The sequence below is a fragment of the Taudactylus pleione genome, unplaced genomic scaffold (assembly GCF_031769625.1).
Source record: "Taudactylus pleione unplaced genomic scaffold, aTauple2 ptg000055l, whole genome shotgun sequence".
Lineage (NCBI taxonomy): Eukaryota > Metazoa > Chordata > Amphibia > Anura > Myobatrachidae > Taudactylus > Taudactylus pleione.
In genome coordinates, this window is record NW_028284457.1 from 5,313,581 (window position 1) to 5,328,473 (window position 14,893).

Here is a 14,893-nt window from a genome sequence, read left to right on the forward strand (position 1 = left end):
CCAAACTCCCAGCGCTAATATATTGAATTTGAAAAGCAGCAGATGTTTAGGAGTTTGGTGTGAACTCCAATAAGGAATGAACTCAAGAAAACAAAACAAACACTGCGCTGTAATCACGGCTGACTAACAAATCAATCATGCATAAAAAATTTCAATATACTGAGGTATGATAAATGTAAATATTTTTTAGTGATTACTGCAAAGTATTGATGTCAGTAAAATTTAGTTGATCTATTTGTTGTCAGCGTGCAATCACTTTTGTCTACATATTGTATATATATTTTGTGTGTGTGTGTATATATATATATATATATATATATATATAGTTTTTTTTTATCTTGTTTGTTTATGTAAATGTTGGTTTTCCATGTGATTTACTGCCGCCCGTGGGTCTGGCTGCTCCGCCGTTATGCGTTGCTGTGGAGACACGAAGCGGATGAGGTCATCGGGCCGCGACTGATGATGCGGCTGCTTCCCTGGTCCCGCTGTGATGAGGTCGAAGGGGACGCCGAGGACGCACGTGGAAGGTGGCGATCACTTGGCAGACTGGTCTATAAAGGTATGTTATGTATGTTTGTATTGTATGTTCTTGATAAAAGTCCGGAAGGACTGAAACGTTGAACTAGACCTAGTGTCTTTGACTTTTGCTTTTGAAACAGCCCACGAGTGCCGCCTTACATCCATTTTTGTATATATATATATGCTATTATTAAACTGCCTATTTTGCATAAAACCTCTAGAACAATAGCTGAGGTCTTCCGCCTATAACAACCACCCTTATTCCCTTAGTGAACAACACTCTTATTGGTACTGAGATGCCGCCAGGTCTTAAACTCAAAGTAGTTGAGGTTTAAAAAAAAAACAGTTAAAGTCATTTGATTAACACTTGTAACTTGTAAACCACAAAGTCAATGTAGTTGCAGGATGTAGGAGACCAGACTAACTAGGCACACAGGTATAAGGAAATCCAACAGCACTGAGGAGACCAGGAAAGCAAGCTAAATCCTGTGCAAGATGTTAAAACTGGCAGGGAGTCTAAGCCCTCCGTGCCTTAAATCAGACACAGAAGCCAATCAATTGTAAGCCCTGTAATATAATAAGCAGCAGCAGCTGCACTGCTGCACATCCACAGCAAGGTGTCCCAACTGCAATCAGTCAGCAGGGACATTACCAATCATCCGACATGACCCCCATTGCTAGAAGCAAGTCAAGACCATGATCCTCCGAAGCCTACGGGATGCCTAGCAATGACCAGGACACGCCGAGAGCCGCGGCTGCTAACGATATGGCTGTAAGCCCATACCCACTGCACCATCATTTCCACGCTGGGGTACAGCCTTAGTATAGAACTGTGTAGTCCATAGCGAACTTAAATATTAATGGTGAAGGGGGGCACTCACCATTTCTCTTCATACACAAAATAGTGTGATTTATTAACTACATGCCACCAGTATACATTAAATTAGTCGACTCTTCGGTTCCACTCCAGACCTTTTTAAGGCACAAAGCACCTAACACACCAACCAAGTGGAACAGACAAGGTCTGGCACGGGACCGAAACATCGGCTAATGTAATATATACTGGTGGCATGTGATTAATAAATCACACTATTTTATGTATGAAGAGAAATGGTAAGTGCCCTCCTTCAATTTTAGTATATATATATATATATATATATATATATATATACACACACACAAACACACATACCAAATTAATCATGCAGCGCCTCAGTATATTTTTCTGCTCATCTAAAGTACGGCCATCACACAACATTTTCTCTTTGTACTATGAGCCAGACGCTCATAGAATCTTCATTATCCTGTGGCTTCTTATGTCTGCTGACCAGATGACGCAGAACACAGGCAAACATCAGTGTTTAATAGTTTGGAAACAATGAGGGGCAGAAGCATTTCTGGTATTAAAATAGATATAAAAAAAGTTACAGAGTAATTAATATATTCTCTAAACACAAAACAAGACGGCAAATGCACACTTTTTCTCTCTTCATTTCCGCCAGTCAATCAGCTGAATTTTAAACTCTGTTTTAACATTTATGCTGATATCTGGTACAAAATGAGCATAGACTAGTTATACAGTATCTAATATATCTTATACTAACCTGGAGTTTTCGGCCGTTGGCACCTTTTATATAACCCCTTCAAGATCACATATATTTCAGCTCATGTAACCAGAAACAGTTTCACATTTTCTTTATAAATCACTATCACAACTAGGATTTCAATAAAGGAATACAAGGAGATTGTGAAACACCATTGCATTGCGCTTAGCACAGATACTATCCTGGAGGCGTGCCATAAAACTGACTTACATCCAACTATATTACACTATATATATATATTTATAAGATGAAAGATGAGGACCGGCACTCCTCTGACACAATTCAAAAAGTGCCCAGGTGCCCTCTGTATTAATAATCTTCAAAATAATGAAAAAGATAGCGGCACTCCAGGGTCTCGTAAAGTTTAATAAACTTATATTCAAAAAAGTGTCACAGCATAAATCCAACGTTTCGAGGCGTGTGGCCCCTTTGTCAAGGTGTAAGTTACTATCGTTTGATTATGGTCATACTGTATCACTACTTTCATACCATCATGAGAATGCCCAATCTCGTTTGATTTTGGCAGACCATGTTTGGGCCTGGCAAGTATCTGGGTGGGAGACCCCCAGAGAATACTAGGTACAGTAGATAGATTTTGACCTTTCTACAAGACGTCACCATCCTAGCCCAATTAACCTGATATGGTTTTTTAAACAGTGGTGACAAGGATGATGATATGTGGGGACTCAGAAAGTATCTACAGTCATACCAGTGTGCGTGTGTCCAATCTCGTCTGATCTTGGAAGCTATACAATTATTGGGCCGGGTCAGTACTGGGATGGGAGACCTCCTAGGAATACCTGGTACTGTAGATACTATAGAGTCCAAGTGGCGACCCCATCAAACTAGAAATGGACCACCTGAAGATTTGATTAACCATTTCCCAGAAGATATTCAAACGCCTTCCAAATCTCTTCTGGAGCAGTATCATCCTTTGAATGATAATATCACACCTACCTCAACTAACTTATTGGCATGGATGAATTATTATTTAGGATTGGTGTATGTTTTGAACAATGGACAGTATTTTATTGAATATCTTCATCCTGGGAATGATTTTTAAAAAATACAAGAAATATATATCTATTTATTTTTATTTATTTTTCTCCCCCTTTTTTGCTTATGTTCTTATATATTATGATTTGTTCTCCCAGTAATTAGTCTAAATTTTTTTTTTTTATATTTCCATTTAGGCACTAAAATTTTGGTATTGGCAAATATGATATCTAAATGACCTACTCCATTCCAATAGAACTTATATGCCCTATGTTTAGGATTCAGTCTGCTCAGTTGCAAGGACCCATAAAATCCATACAGAGGGCGCCTTAACAAGCTAGAAGGCGGAATCAAGTTCACCAGCTGAGCGCGAAGGGCGGAAGTCCGCTTCTTACAGAGTACTGAGGGTGGAAGTGACCAGAGCATGCGTCCGGACTCCATGCCAGGGTGGAAGCAAGGGAACACAGTTTCCAGGGATGACCGCGCGGACAGAAGTGACGTGTTGCCCCGGACTTTGGGCGGAAGTACTTACACTTGAGGGCGGAAGAAGCCTCTTTAATATTGATTTATATATATATTTTTAGTATAAATTATGGCCCACTGTTTATTTTTGTTATATTATTCATCCACATAGTATTTTCAGGGGAGAATATCTGCTTTATGTTTATATTGGGTGCATAGCTCAACGCTGACCCGGAAGTGACTGATCCCTAATGAGAATTGAAGGGGTATAAATAGGTGGTCTAAACCCCATCCCCATGAAGAAGTCAGCAGACAAAACGAGTTGGAAACTATTACTTATTGTCCTGGGAAACGCTTATTCCCTTACACCTTGACTCAGATAAGCTACCATTTACTCTCCTCTTAAATTTGTTATCATCTTTAATTTTTGGTGTATGCCGTGTTGTAATTTAAGAAACCTCTACCATATAGAGGTTCTCTGATTTTTTTTTTGTTGTCTATTGTTTTGATCCTTTTAATAAATTAAATTATTTATTAATACATTTTAAATTATTTATTACAATTAGCACTGCTTTTATTTTGATTTTAGTACTCTGATAGTAACATTTTAACAGAGTTCTTACTAAATTATTTACTGTATGGTATGCACCTTACACAATAGCACTTTATATATATATAGCACATTTTTTTGCACTTATCACTTTGATAGTTTTTATTGAATTCAGTATATGGAATGCACTTTACAAAATAACACTTTATATACACTAAGCGGAATTGTCGCCCAGAGTCAATCCCTTTTCATATATAAATATGAGAAATCCGATAGTTCGGCACTTGACTAACTGTAGCCAAAATTTGTTCGGGTGCCCTCCTGTGGGTGGGATACAATGCTGGTATCTCCTACAGAACTGTATAGGTCCCAATAGAAAGAAGGTAGGCGGCACTCCAATGGTAGGAAAAAGTGAATTTGTATTAAATGTGAAACATATTTACACAGAGTTTCAACATTTCAAGGTCAACAGTGGACCTTTTCATCAGGGCTTGTGGGTACATGGGGTTTGATCTTCTACCAGGTCGCCCCAGTTATATCCGCACAATTTTCATTCCTTCTTATACACTTTCTCTCTTTGACATGACAATCTAGTTCAACTTTGTAAACCTAGCCTTCATATGGATGTAGTTGATCTACTAGCTATAGGTGAGTAATATTTAGTTTATCTCTGCTATTTCTACAGTGTGTATTGTTTTTACTTTGTGACACGTTGAAAATACACCTTCTTGCGAGTTCTTCGGAGTGCTGCACCTCCTGTATATCCATCTATAATATATATATATATATGTATATATATATACACATATTATATATATATATATATATATATATATATATTATATACACATATATATATACACACACACACACACACACACACACACACACACACACACACACACACACACACAGCCATGGGCAAAAGTTGAGAGAATGACACAAGTATTGGTTTCCACAAAGTCTGCTGCTTCAATTTTTATGTTTATAGTGGCAATTTGCATATACTCCAGAACATCATGAAGAGAGATCAGATGAGTTGCAATTAATTTCAAAGTCCCTCTTTGCCATGACAATGAACTGCATTTCAGCCCTGCCACAAAAGGACCAGCTGACATCATGTCTCATTAGCATAGGTGAGAGTGTTGACTAGGGCAAAGCTGGAGATCACTCTGTCATGCTGATTGAGTTAGAAGAACAGACTGGAAGCTTTAAAAGGAGGGTGGTGGTTGAAATCATTGTTCTTACTCTGTTAACCATGGTTACCTGCAAGGAAACACGTGCAGTCATAATTACTTTGCACAAAAAGGGCTTCACAGGCAAGCATATGGCTGCTAGTAAGATTGCCCCTAAATCAACCATTTATCGGATCATGAAGAACTTCAAGGAGAGAGGTTCACTAGTTGTGAAGAAGGCTTCAGGGCACCCAAAAACATCCTGCAAGCGCCAGGACTGCCTCCTAAAGTTGATTCAGCTTCGGGATCGGGGCACCATCAGTGCAGAGCTTGCTCAGGAATGGTAGCAGGCAGGTGTGAGTGCATCTTCATGCACAGTGAGGCGAAGACTTTTGGAAGATGGCCTGGTGTCAAGAAGGGCATCAAAGAAGCCACTTCTCTTCAGGAAAAACATCAGGGACATACTGCTATTGCATCTTGCATCTCAGCCATGAATAAAGAATGGTACCAAAATATCCTCCAAGAGAAAAGTCTCACAACCATCCAAGAACAATTTGGTGATGAACAATGCCTTTTCCAGCATGATGGAGCACCTTTCCATAAGGCAAAAGTGATAACTGAGTGGCTTGGGGAACAAAACATTTAAATTTTGGGTCCATGGCCTGGAAACTCCCCAGACCTTAATCCCATTGAGAACTTGTGTTCAATCCTCAAGAGGCGGGTGGACAAACAAAAACCCACAAATTCTGACAAACTCCAAGCATTGATTAGGAGAGAATGGGCAGCCATCAGTCAGTATGTGGCCCAGAAGTTGATTGACCGCATGACAGGGCAAATTGCAGAGGTCTTGAAAAAGAAGTGTCAACACTGCAAATATTGACTCTTTGCATAAACAATGTAATTGTCAATAAAAGTCTTTGACACTTATGAAATGCTTGTAATTGTACTTCAGTATACCATAGTAACATCTGACAAAAAGGTCTAAAAACTAGAGATGTGCGCCGACACCCGTGTTTTGGTTTTGGATCTGAATCTGGTTTTGGATTATTTTCCTTGGTGTTTTGTTTTTAGGATCTGTATTTTTTCCCAAAAATGATATAAACAGCTAAAACCACATAATTTGGGCCCGTTTTTGTTCCTACAGTATTATTAACTTTAACAATCATTTTCAGGCATTCTAGGCACTTCTAACCACCTCACAGCTCACAATACTGATTTCACAAATTTTTCACCAATACAAGGCTGCAGTGAGCTGGCTGGCTAAAGTAAGCGACAGAGCAGCAGCACAAATGCACGGCCGTTTAAAAACATATAGGACATCTATGAAACATTACCACACAGCAATGACAGTTTAATAAACTATAATAATGTCAGTTGGCAATGCCTCAAATTGTGCCAAATGTAAAGGAAAGAGGTGCAAGATGGAATTGTCCCTCCCACCCACTCTTATGTGGGATATTAAAAAGGAGATGCACAGTTTAACAAACCAAGCACTTTAGCCACTAGGACTGACACTTTCGTGGCTGAATTCCTTGGTTTGTTTGGGCCCCCACAAAATATTTTTTGGAAAGACTAGCTTTAATTATTAAGGAGGAGGTTGATGATGGAGATTGCATTTGCTGGTCCAAACTGCTGGTAGCTGATACTGGACTTCTTGTTATTCATTTACAAATTATAATTTTGTTAAACAAATTGCATAAAGTCGCTGCAAATGACGTAACAGGGAGGAGGTGCCTAGATGGTTAACGTCCTTCCTCTGCTAACTTTGGCTTTACAAATGGAACAGATGCCTTCACAACTATTGTCAGAATTTAGATTAAAATAATTCCACACCCAAGATGTTGCTTTTCTGGCTTTCTTTTTATCATTAGCAAGAACTGCTGCCACTGGTGGCTGATTTACGCAAACCACATCCTTATCATCAACATCCACATTAGGGTCAGATAGGACACAAATTTCCCCCTCATCTTCCTTTTGCACTTCCTCCACACTATCATCCTCATTTTTTTATTATTTCACCATCTAATACTAGCACAGCCATCATGGCCTCAGTGATCCGCTGTGAAACTGGGTGACAGCTGTTATACTTACTTCCTCTATCAAAGGACTGTTTAATAGACAATTGTTTTTTAAAATTGCTTCTGATCACGAATGAGGATGTTGATGATAATGCAGCTGTTGGAGATCGAAGGCACTTGGATCCCACAGAGAGGGAGCAGGTAGGTGACACTGGACTTGTTATGTTTTGAGTTTTGGAACTTGGTGACATACACTTTGATATTTGATGAATGCGCTCCAAGTGACGTAACAAGGAGGTGGTTCCTAGGTGGTTTAGGTCCCTCCCTCTAGTCACTCTTGCTTTGCAATGGTTACATATGGCTTGACAACTGTTGTCTGGATTGGGGTGGAAATAATTCCACACGTGAGAAGTGGATTTTTAAGTCTTTTGCCCCGGCATGACAACAATGGGCTTTGGCTTTTTCAATCCAGGGGCAACTGCTGTTGCCTTACTTACACAAAGGCAAAGGACATCCTCGGCACCAACATCCTCATCATCCTTAGCACCTTCAACTACCAAAATATCCTCCTCCTCCAAGTGCAATTCCACAGAAGCATCCTTACTGACTACGTCTGCAAGATGTTGACTGCCCTTCCCCACATTTACAAAGGGCACACAAATGTTGGAACTTGGAGGATCCTCCAGTACACTAGTATTTAGGTCTGGCTCACACATGGCAACCGCGGACACACTTGCACTCTCCTCTGGGATTTTTGATTTCTCAGGGCACACAGTTGTTTTTTCCGAAGGGCTATCAGAATCAGAACCAGCAGTCTTCATAAAGAAAGGCCAAGGTCTTATCCTTTCCTTGCCACTTCATGTAGTGAAGGGCATAATGCCAATTTTTTGTTTATCTAAAGGCAAATTTCCATTCAATTTTTTTTTTACTTCAGTAAAAGTAGCTTTACCATATCGATGGCGTGAGTTAAGTCCTGGGGCATGGGCCATCATAGAGGACGAGGAAGTTGACGGCCTTGCACTGCTGGTGGCAGCTACAACATGTGGTTCCTGGCCTTGCTCTCCTGTCATGTGACAGCCCTCCATATTTTCTGCCATCTTTAAGCAGTGTCACAAGCACCAATAGTGTAGCCAAGGTGCGGTTACAAAATTCACACATGTGCAGTTGTGCGCACACACAAAAATATTAGACATAAAAAAAAAGACAATTGATTTTATTTTTTTTATGCTCCAGAACTTGTGCCCAGAGCAGTGATTGATCACGACTGGAGTGGGGCAGCACTAGGTTGCAACCTGCGTTGCTGGCTGGATCTGGTGCGGTTAAGCCTAACACACATGCACACACACAGACAGTAAAAGATCAAAAAAAAGACAATGATTTCAAAAAATTTTATGCTCCAGAACTTGGGTCCATAGCACAAATTGATCACGACTGGAGTCGGGCAGCACTAGCTTGCGTTGCCGACTTGCTAGATCTTGTGCGGCTAAGCCTAACATTCACAGACACACAATTAGAAAAAAAGACAAATGATTTTAATTTTTTTTATGCTCCAGACCTTGGGCTCAGAGCACAGATTGATCACGACTGGAGTCGGGCAGCACTAGCTTGCAACTTGTGTTGCTGGCTGGATCTTGTTCGGTACTGCGGTTAAGCCTAACACGCACGCACATAGAAAAATATAAAAGATTTTTTACTAATATATATATATATATATATATATTTTTTTTTTTTTGAGTCCAGAACTTGGGCCCACATGGACACAGCACCAGCCCAGGTGTATCTACAGTTCTGAATCTGCACCAGTCCAGATGGACACAGCAAACATGAAAAACACCAGCCCAGGACACAGCAGACAGCACAGACAGCCCAGATGGATCAGCAACAGCCCAGATGGACGCAGCAGACAGCACAGTGACAGCTGTCACAGGCACCAGCCCAGAATGGATCAGCAGTCACCAGCCCAAGACACAGCAGACAGCACCTCCCCCAGCCCTACACTACCCACCCTCCCTGTTCAGTATCCACAGCCGGAGTGAAATGGCATCAGTCGCGTGGTCACTTATATACTACATTGATCATAGAGACGAAAGCTCGCGAACCTCGACATTTCAGACCATAATTTTGCCTCGGTTTCGAGAACAGAGTCAGGCTGGAAACTCCGAGCCTGCTTGGATCCGACTCTGTTCTGCTAAATTCGGTGAGTTCGGATCTCTGGAAACCGAACCCGCTTATCTCTACTAAAAACACTGAAGCAGCAAACTTTGTGAAAACCAATACTTGTGTCATTCACAAAATTATTGGCCATTGCTGTATATATATATATATATATATATATATATACACCTAAAAAAGATATGTGAAACCCTTTACAATTACATGGATTTCTGCATAAAAAGGTCATAAAATGGGATCTAATCTTCTTTTACGATGCAAAAATAGACAGTTTGCTAAAACTAATAACATACAATTAACATTCACTGTGCAGGGTAGAAAAAGTATGGGAACCCTTGGATTTAATAGCTGATTGACTCTCCTTTGGCAGCAATAACCTCATATGTTTCCTATAGCTGCAGATTGCACAACAGTTGGGAATTATTTTTGGACCATCTCTCCTTACAATACGGTTTCAGTTCTGCAATATGGTTGATGTGAGCCCCTTTCTTCAGGTCATGCCTCAGCATATCAATCTGCTTGAGGTCAGAACTCTAACTGGGCAACTCCAGAAGGCAATTTACTTCTGTTGAAGCCATTCAGTGTCCTGGGTTAATGTCCTGTTGCATCATCCAACTTTATCTGAGCTTCAATTAGCAGTTAGCCTTTATATTCTCCTACAAAATGTCTTATTATCATTGATGGTAATATGAATTCCAAAATGTATTAAGCGGCCCAAGCCCTTAGGCAGCCTCAAACCATATTACTCCCTCCTCCATTATACTTTAGTTTGGGATGAGGTTTTGATGCCGTTACCCAGCTGCTCTCCTCTTCATCACCGTGTGCCCCTGCACCACCGGTATTTCCATCCCTGTCTATTTGGTATGGTTTACAAACCAGCCTGCTGCATGATGGCCTTCATGAGTGAGTTGAGGGCATTTGATTTTACCTGCATTTAATTGTTGTCTAAAGTAATATGGTGTATTTGCAAGAATTTGGGGATCTGTAGTGTGGATTGTAATCTTAAATATTTTGATCATCATATCAAGTAATACCTCATACTTTCATTTTGCTATGAAATACACAGATTTGCAATTGACAGGACAAGCGCTGACAATTGTCTATTTATTTTGTGTTCATAGAAAAGCCTGGACCAGTGGCAATCCATTGCTAAAAGTTACCAGCCAGTTGTGGAAATAGATCACAAATGTGTTGAGTATCAGGATGATTATTATACAACTGCCTAGAAAAGACAAATTGCTTTTGAGGTTAGTTGCTGGGTGCCTTCCGAAAACAAACGGAATTCCTCCTTAGTAGCTTAGCAAGCCACAAAGCAAAAGAATGAGCGGCACTCCAGGTGATGAAAAAAGGAAAACTTGTTTTTAAATGTGATACTTATTACACAAACTGTGCCAACGTTTCAAGACCACGGTGAGTCTTTTCTTCAGGACTCGTGTACGTTGGCACAGTTTGTGTAGTGGTCAGCAACCTGCTCGACGACCGTTTCAGCAGCAGTAACCTGCCCGACGACCGTTTCAACCAAATCCTAGTTTGTTTTCCTCAGGTGCCTAATGGTGTACAGTGTCCCTGCTTGTATATATCCTAAAAAAGGGCTCCAAACAATCTCAATCATCATGACCTCCCCCGGTCGAGACCCCTAGTGGCTCATTGGCTGCCGAGTGTCAGACGTGTGGGTGGAGTTAATGTAAACAAACAGTCCCATGTGTATCCAAACATCGGGACACTGACGCATGGTGCCATCTTGTGTCGCGTGCCTGACATTGATAGAAGTTGTGACACTTGGGCTGCGCTGTGCAACAGCACGAATGCCCGTGCACCAGTGTTTACATTGTTCACTCCGCCCACACATCTGACGCCCAGCAAATGAGTTACTAGGGGGCTCGGCAAGGGGAGGTCAGTATGGGCAATGATTGAGATTGTTTGGAGCCCTTTTTAGGATATATACAAGCAGGGACCTGGTGCACCATTAGCCCCTGAGGAAAACCAACTAGGATCTGGTTGAAACGGTCATCTGGCAGGCTTCTACTGCTGACTATTGGACGCTGTATTTTACATGTCACCCTCACAATAAATCTACTAAACATGAGTGCTGGCTCTTTTTGCTTGTTTGTTCTACAAAAAAGTGAATGCATATTTATTGTGCCGTCTTGTCTCAAGAGATATATATATATATACATACACACATATATATACATATATATACACACACATATATACACACACAATCCAATAATCCCGGCACTCTGGAACCCCTGCAAGGGGCATCGTGCTCTGGTGCCTTCCTTAAGGGGGTCTAAACCTCCAAATACAGCATACCACAAAAAAGGCGTCATTCATAGACTTGTAAAACCACAAAGGTGTATTAATGTGATAAAGGCATATCAACGTTTCAGGGTCCGCAACCCAGTCATCAGGATATTTTTGTATCCTGACGACGGGGTTGTGGACCCTGAAACGTTGATATGCCTGTATCACATTAATACACCTTTGTGGTTTTACAAGTCTCTGAGTGACGCCTTTTTTGTGGTATGCTATATTTTATATAACAAGAGATATGGTAAGAACTTACCTTTGTTATCTCTGTTTCTACGAAGTCCATAGGGTCCACAGGGTTGACCTTGGGGTATAGCTGGATCTGGATCCACGGGCACCACGCAGTTAAAGCTTTGCTGCTCCCAGGATGCACTTGGGTCCGTCCTCCTCTATACCCCGCCCCGGCCACAGGCACCTCAGTTGGTAAGCAGCTAAGGCCGGAGGAGGAGACTAAACAGAGAGAAGGAAGACTGGAACACACAAGAAACCATACTCACAGAAATGGGAGACGGAAAACCGGTGACCAGCCACACAGCCCATTTGAAGCCAGGTGCGTCAGGGCGGGCGCCCTGTGGACCCTATGGACTTCGTAGAAACAGAGATAACAAAGGTAAGTTCTTACCATATCTCTTGTTTTCTACTTCAGGGTCCATAGGGGGTCCAGAGGGTTGACCTTGGGGATGTCCCAAAGCAGTTCAACTAAGGGCGGGGACGCTCCTGTGCTGAAAGGAGTACCCGGCGCCCAAAGGATGCATCCTGAGAGGCGAAGGTGTCAAACGCATAAAACCTCAAAAACGTCTGAATTGAAGACCAAGTAGCCGCCTTACACAGCTGAACAGCGGAGGCGCCACGTCTAGCAGCCCAAGAGGGACCCACAGAACGAGTGGAATGAGCCTTAACAGAGGCTGGCACAGGTAAACCCTCCTGCGCATAAGCCTCACAAATAACTGAACGAAGCCAACGGGCTATCGTTTGCTTGTTGGCAGGCCAACCCCTCTTGTGAAAACCAAAGAGGACAAACAAAGAATCCGACTTCCTAACCGAAGCAGTCCGGTCCACATAGATTCTAAGTGCCCGGACCACATCCAAGGAAGCCTCACCAGCCGAAAGATCAGGTGACTGAAAAGCTGGCACAACAAGTTCCTGATTAATGTGGAACTTTGAAACCACTTTGGGCAAAAACTCAGGACGCGTGCGGAGCACTGCCCTGTCCTGGTGAAAAATCAGAAAAGGAGGGCGACAGGAAAGCGCCCCCAATTCTGAAACCCTCCTGGCCGAAGCAATTGCCAGGAGAAAAATGGTCTTAAACGTCAGCCACTTGAGCTCCACCGACTCAAGCGGCTCAAAAGGAGGACCCTGCAAGACCCTCAGTACCACCGTCAAGTCCCACGGAGCCACCGGAGGCACAAAGGGAGGCTGGATCCTGAGAACACCTTGGAAAAAGGTGTGAACGTCTGGCAGTGTAGCAATCCGTCGCTGAAACCACACGGACAAAGCAGACACATGAACCTTCAGAGAGGCCAGGCGTAAGCCGAGGTCCAAACCCGATTGAAGAAATTCCAAGATTCTGGAAACCCGGAACACCTGCGGATCATAGTTTCTGGATTCACACCATTGAAAATAAGTGCGCCACACCCTGTGGTAAATCCGCGCGGAGGCAGGCTTGCGTGCCCTAAGCATGGTACCAATCACTGAACTGGAGAAACCCCTAGACCTCAAGACGGCTGTCTCAAGAGCCACGCCGTCAAAGACAGCCGACCCAGATCCGGGTAAAGACAGGGCCCCTGAGACAACAGGTCCCGACGCTGAGGAAGAAGGTACGGAGCGTCGATGGAGAGGCACCTCAGATCGGAGTACCAAGGACGTCTGGGCCACGCCGGAGCCACCAGCACGAGCGTGCCGCCGTCCTGCTTGAATTTCCGCAGAACCCGAGGAAGTAAGGATATCGGAGGAAACAGATACGCCAGGTGAAATGTCCATTTCACCGACAGAGCGTCTACCAGACAGGCGCCTGCGTCTCTTGTCCTTGACCCGTAAACGGGCAACTTGTGATTGTGACGGGAGGCCATCAAGTCCAGCTCCGGCAGCCCCCACCTGTCCACGAGTAGCTGAAACACCTCTGGGTGAAGCGACCATTCCCCGGGATGCACATCGTGACGGCTGAGGAAGTCCGCCTCCCAATTGAGGACTCCGGGAATGAAGACTGCCGAGATCGCTGGAACATGACACTCCGCCCAAGCAAGAATGCGAGACACCTCCGACATTGCTGCCCGACTGCGAGTTCCCCCTTGGTGGTTGATGTACGCCACCGTGGTGGCGTTGTCGGACTGCACCTGAACCGCCCTTCCGTGAAGAGCGGGGCCGGACGACTGCAGGGCCCTGTACACAGCCCACAGTTCCAGGATGTTGATGGGGAGAAGTGCTTCTTCCGCGGACCAACGACCTTGAAGCGATAATGAGCCGGTCACTGCCCCCCAACCCCGAAGACTGGCATCCGTCGTGAGCAGGACCCAGTCCGGGATCCAAAAGGGGCGCCCCTCGACCAGATGCACCGTCTGAAGCCACCAAGCCAAAGACTGCCGAACCTCCGCGGACAACACCAGCATCTGAGAGCGGATCCGGTGAGGTAACCCGTTCCATTCCGATAGAATCAGCCCCTGCAGGGGCCGGGAATGGAACTGGGCAAATTCCACCATGTCGAATGTCGACACCATGGACCCCAGAACTCTCATAGCTGAATGGACCGACAGGCGGCAACTGCTCAGGCAACTGTGTATCCGCAGCTGCAGGGAGGAGACCTTCTCTGGAGTCAGGAAAATCCGCTGCTGACGAGAATCCAGCAGGGCTCCCAAATGAACCATCCGCTGTGATGGAATCAGGGAGGACTTCTTCCAGTTTATCAACCACCCGTGTGCTTGAAGACAAGCAATGGTCAGGTGGAGATGTCGAAGAAGCACCTCCGGGGAGCTCGCCAGCAGCAGAAGATCGTCCAGGTACAGCAACAGACGTAGACCCTGACCCCGAAGGTGGGCAGCCATAACCGCCATCACCTTGGTGAACACCCTCGGAGCCGTGGAAAGGCCA

At 43.6% G+C, this 14,893-nt stretch overlaps 1 pseudogene; it reads left to right on the forward strand.

The window, feature by feature from the left end:
• The first annotated feature begins 2,818 nt into the window (after positions 1-2,818).
• Positions 2,819-2,938, forward strand: LOC148535156 (5S ribosomal RNA; annotated as a pseudogene).
• Positions 2,939-14,893: the final 11,955 nt, after the last annotated feature.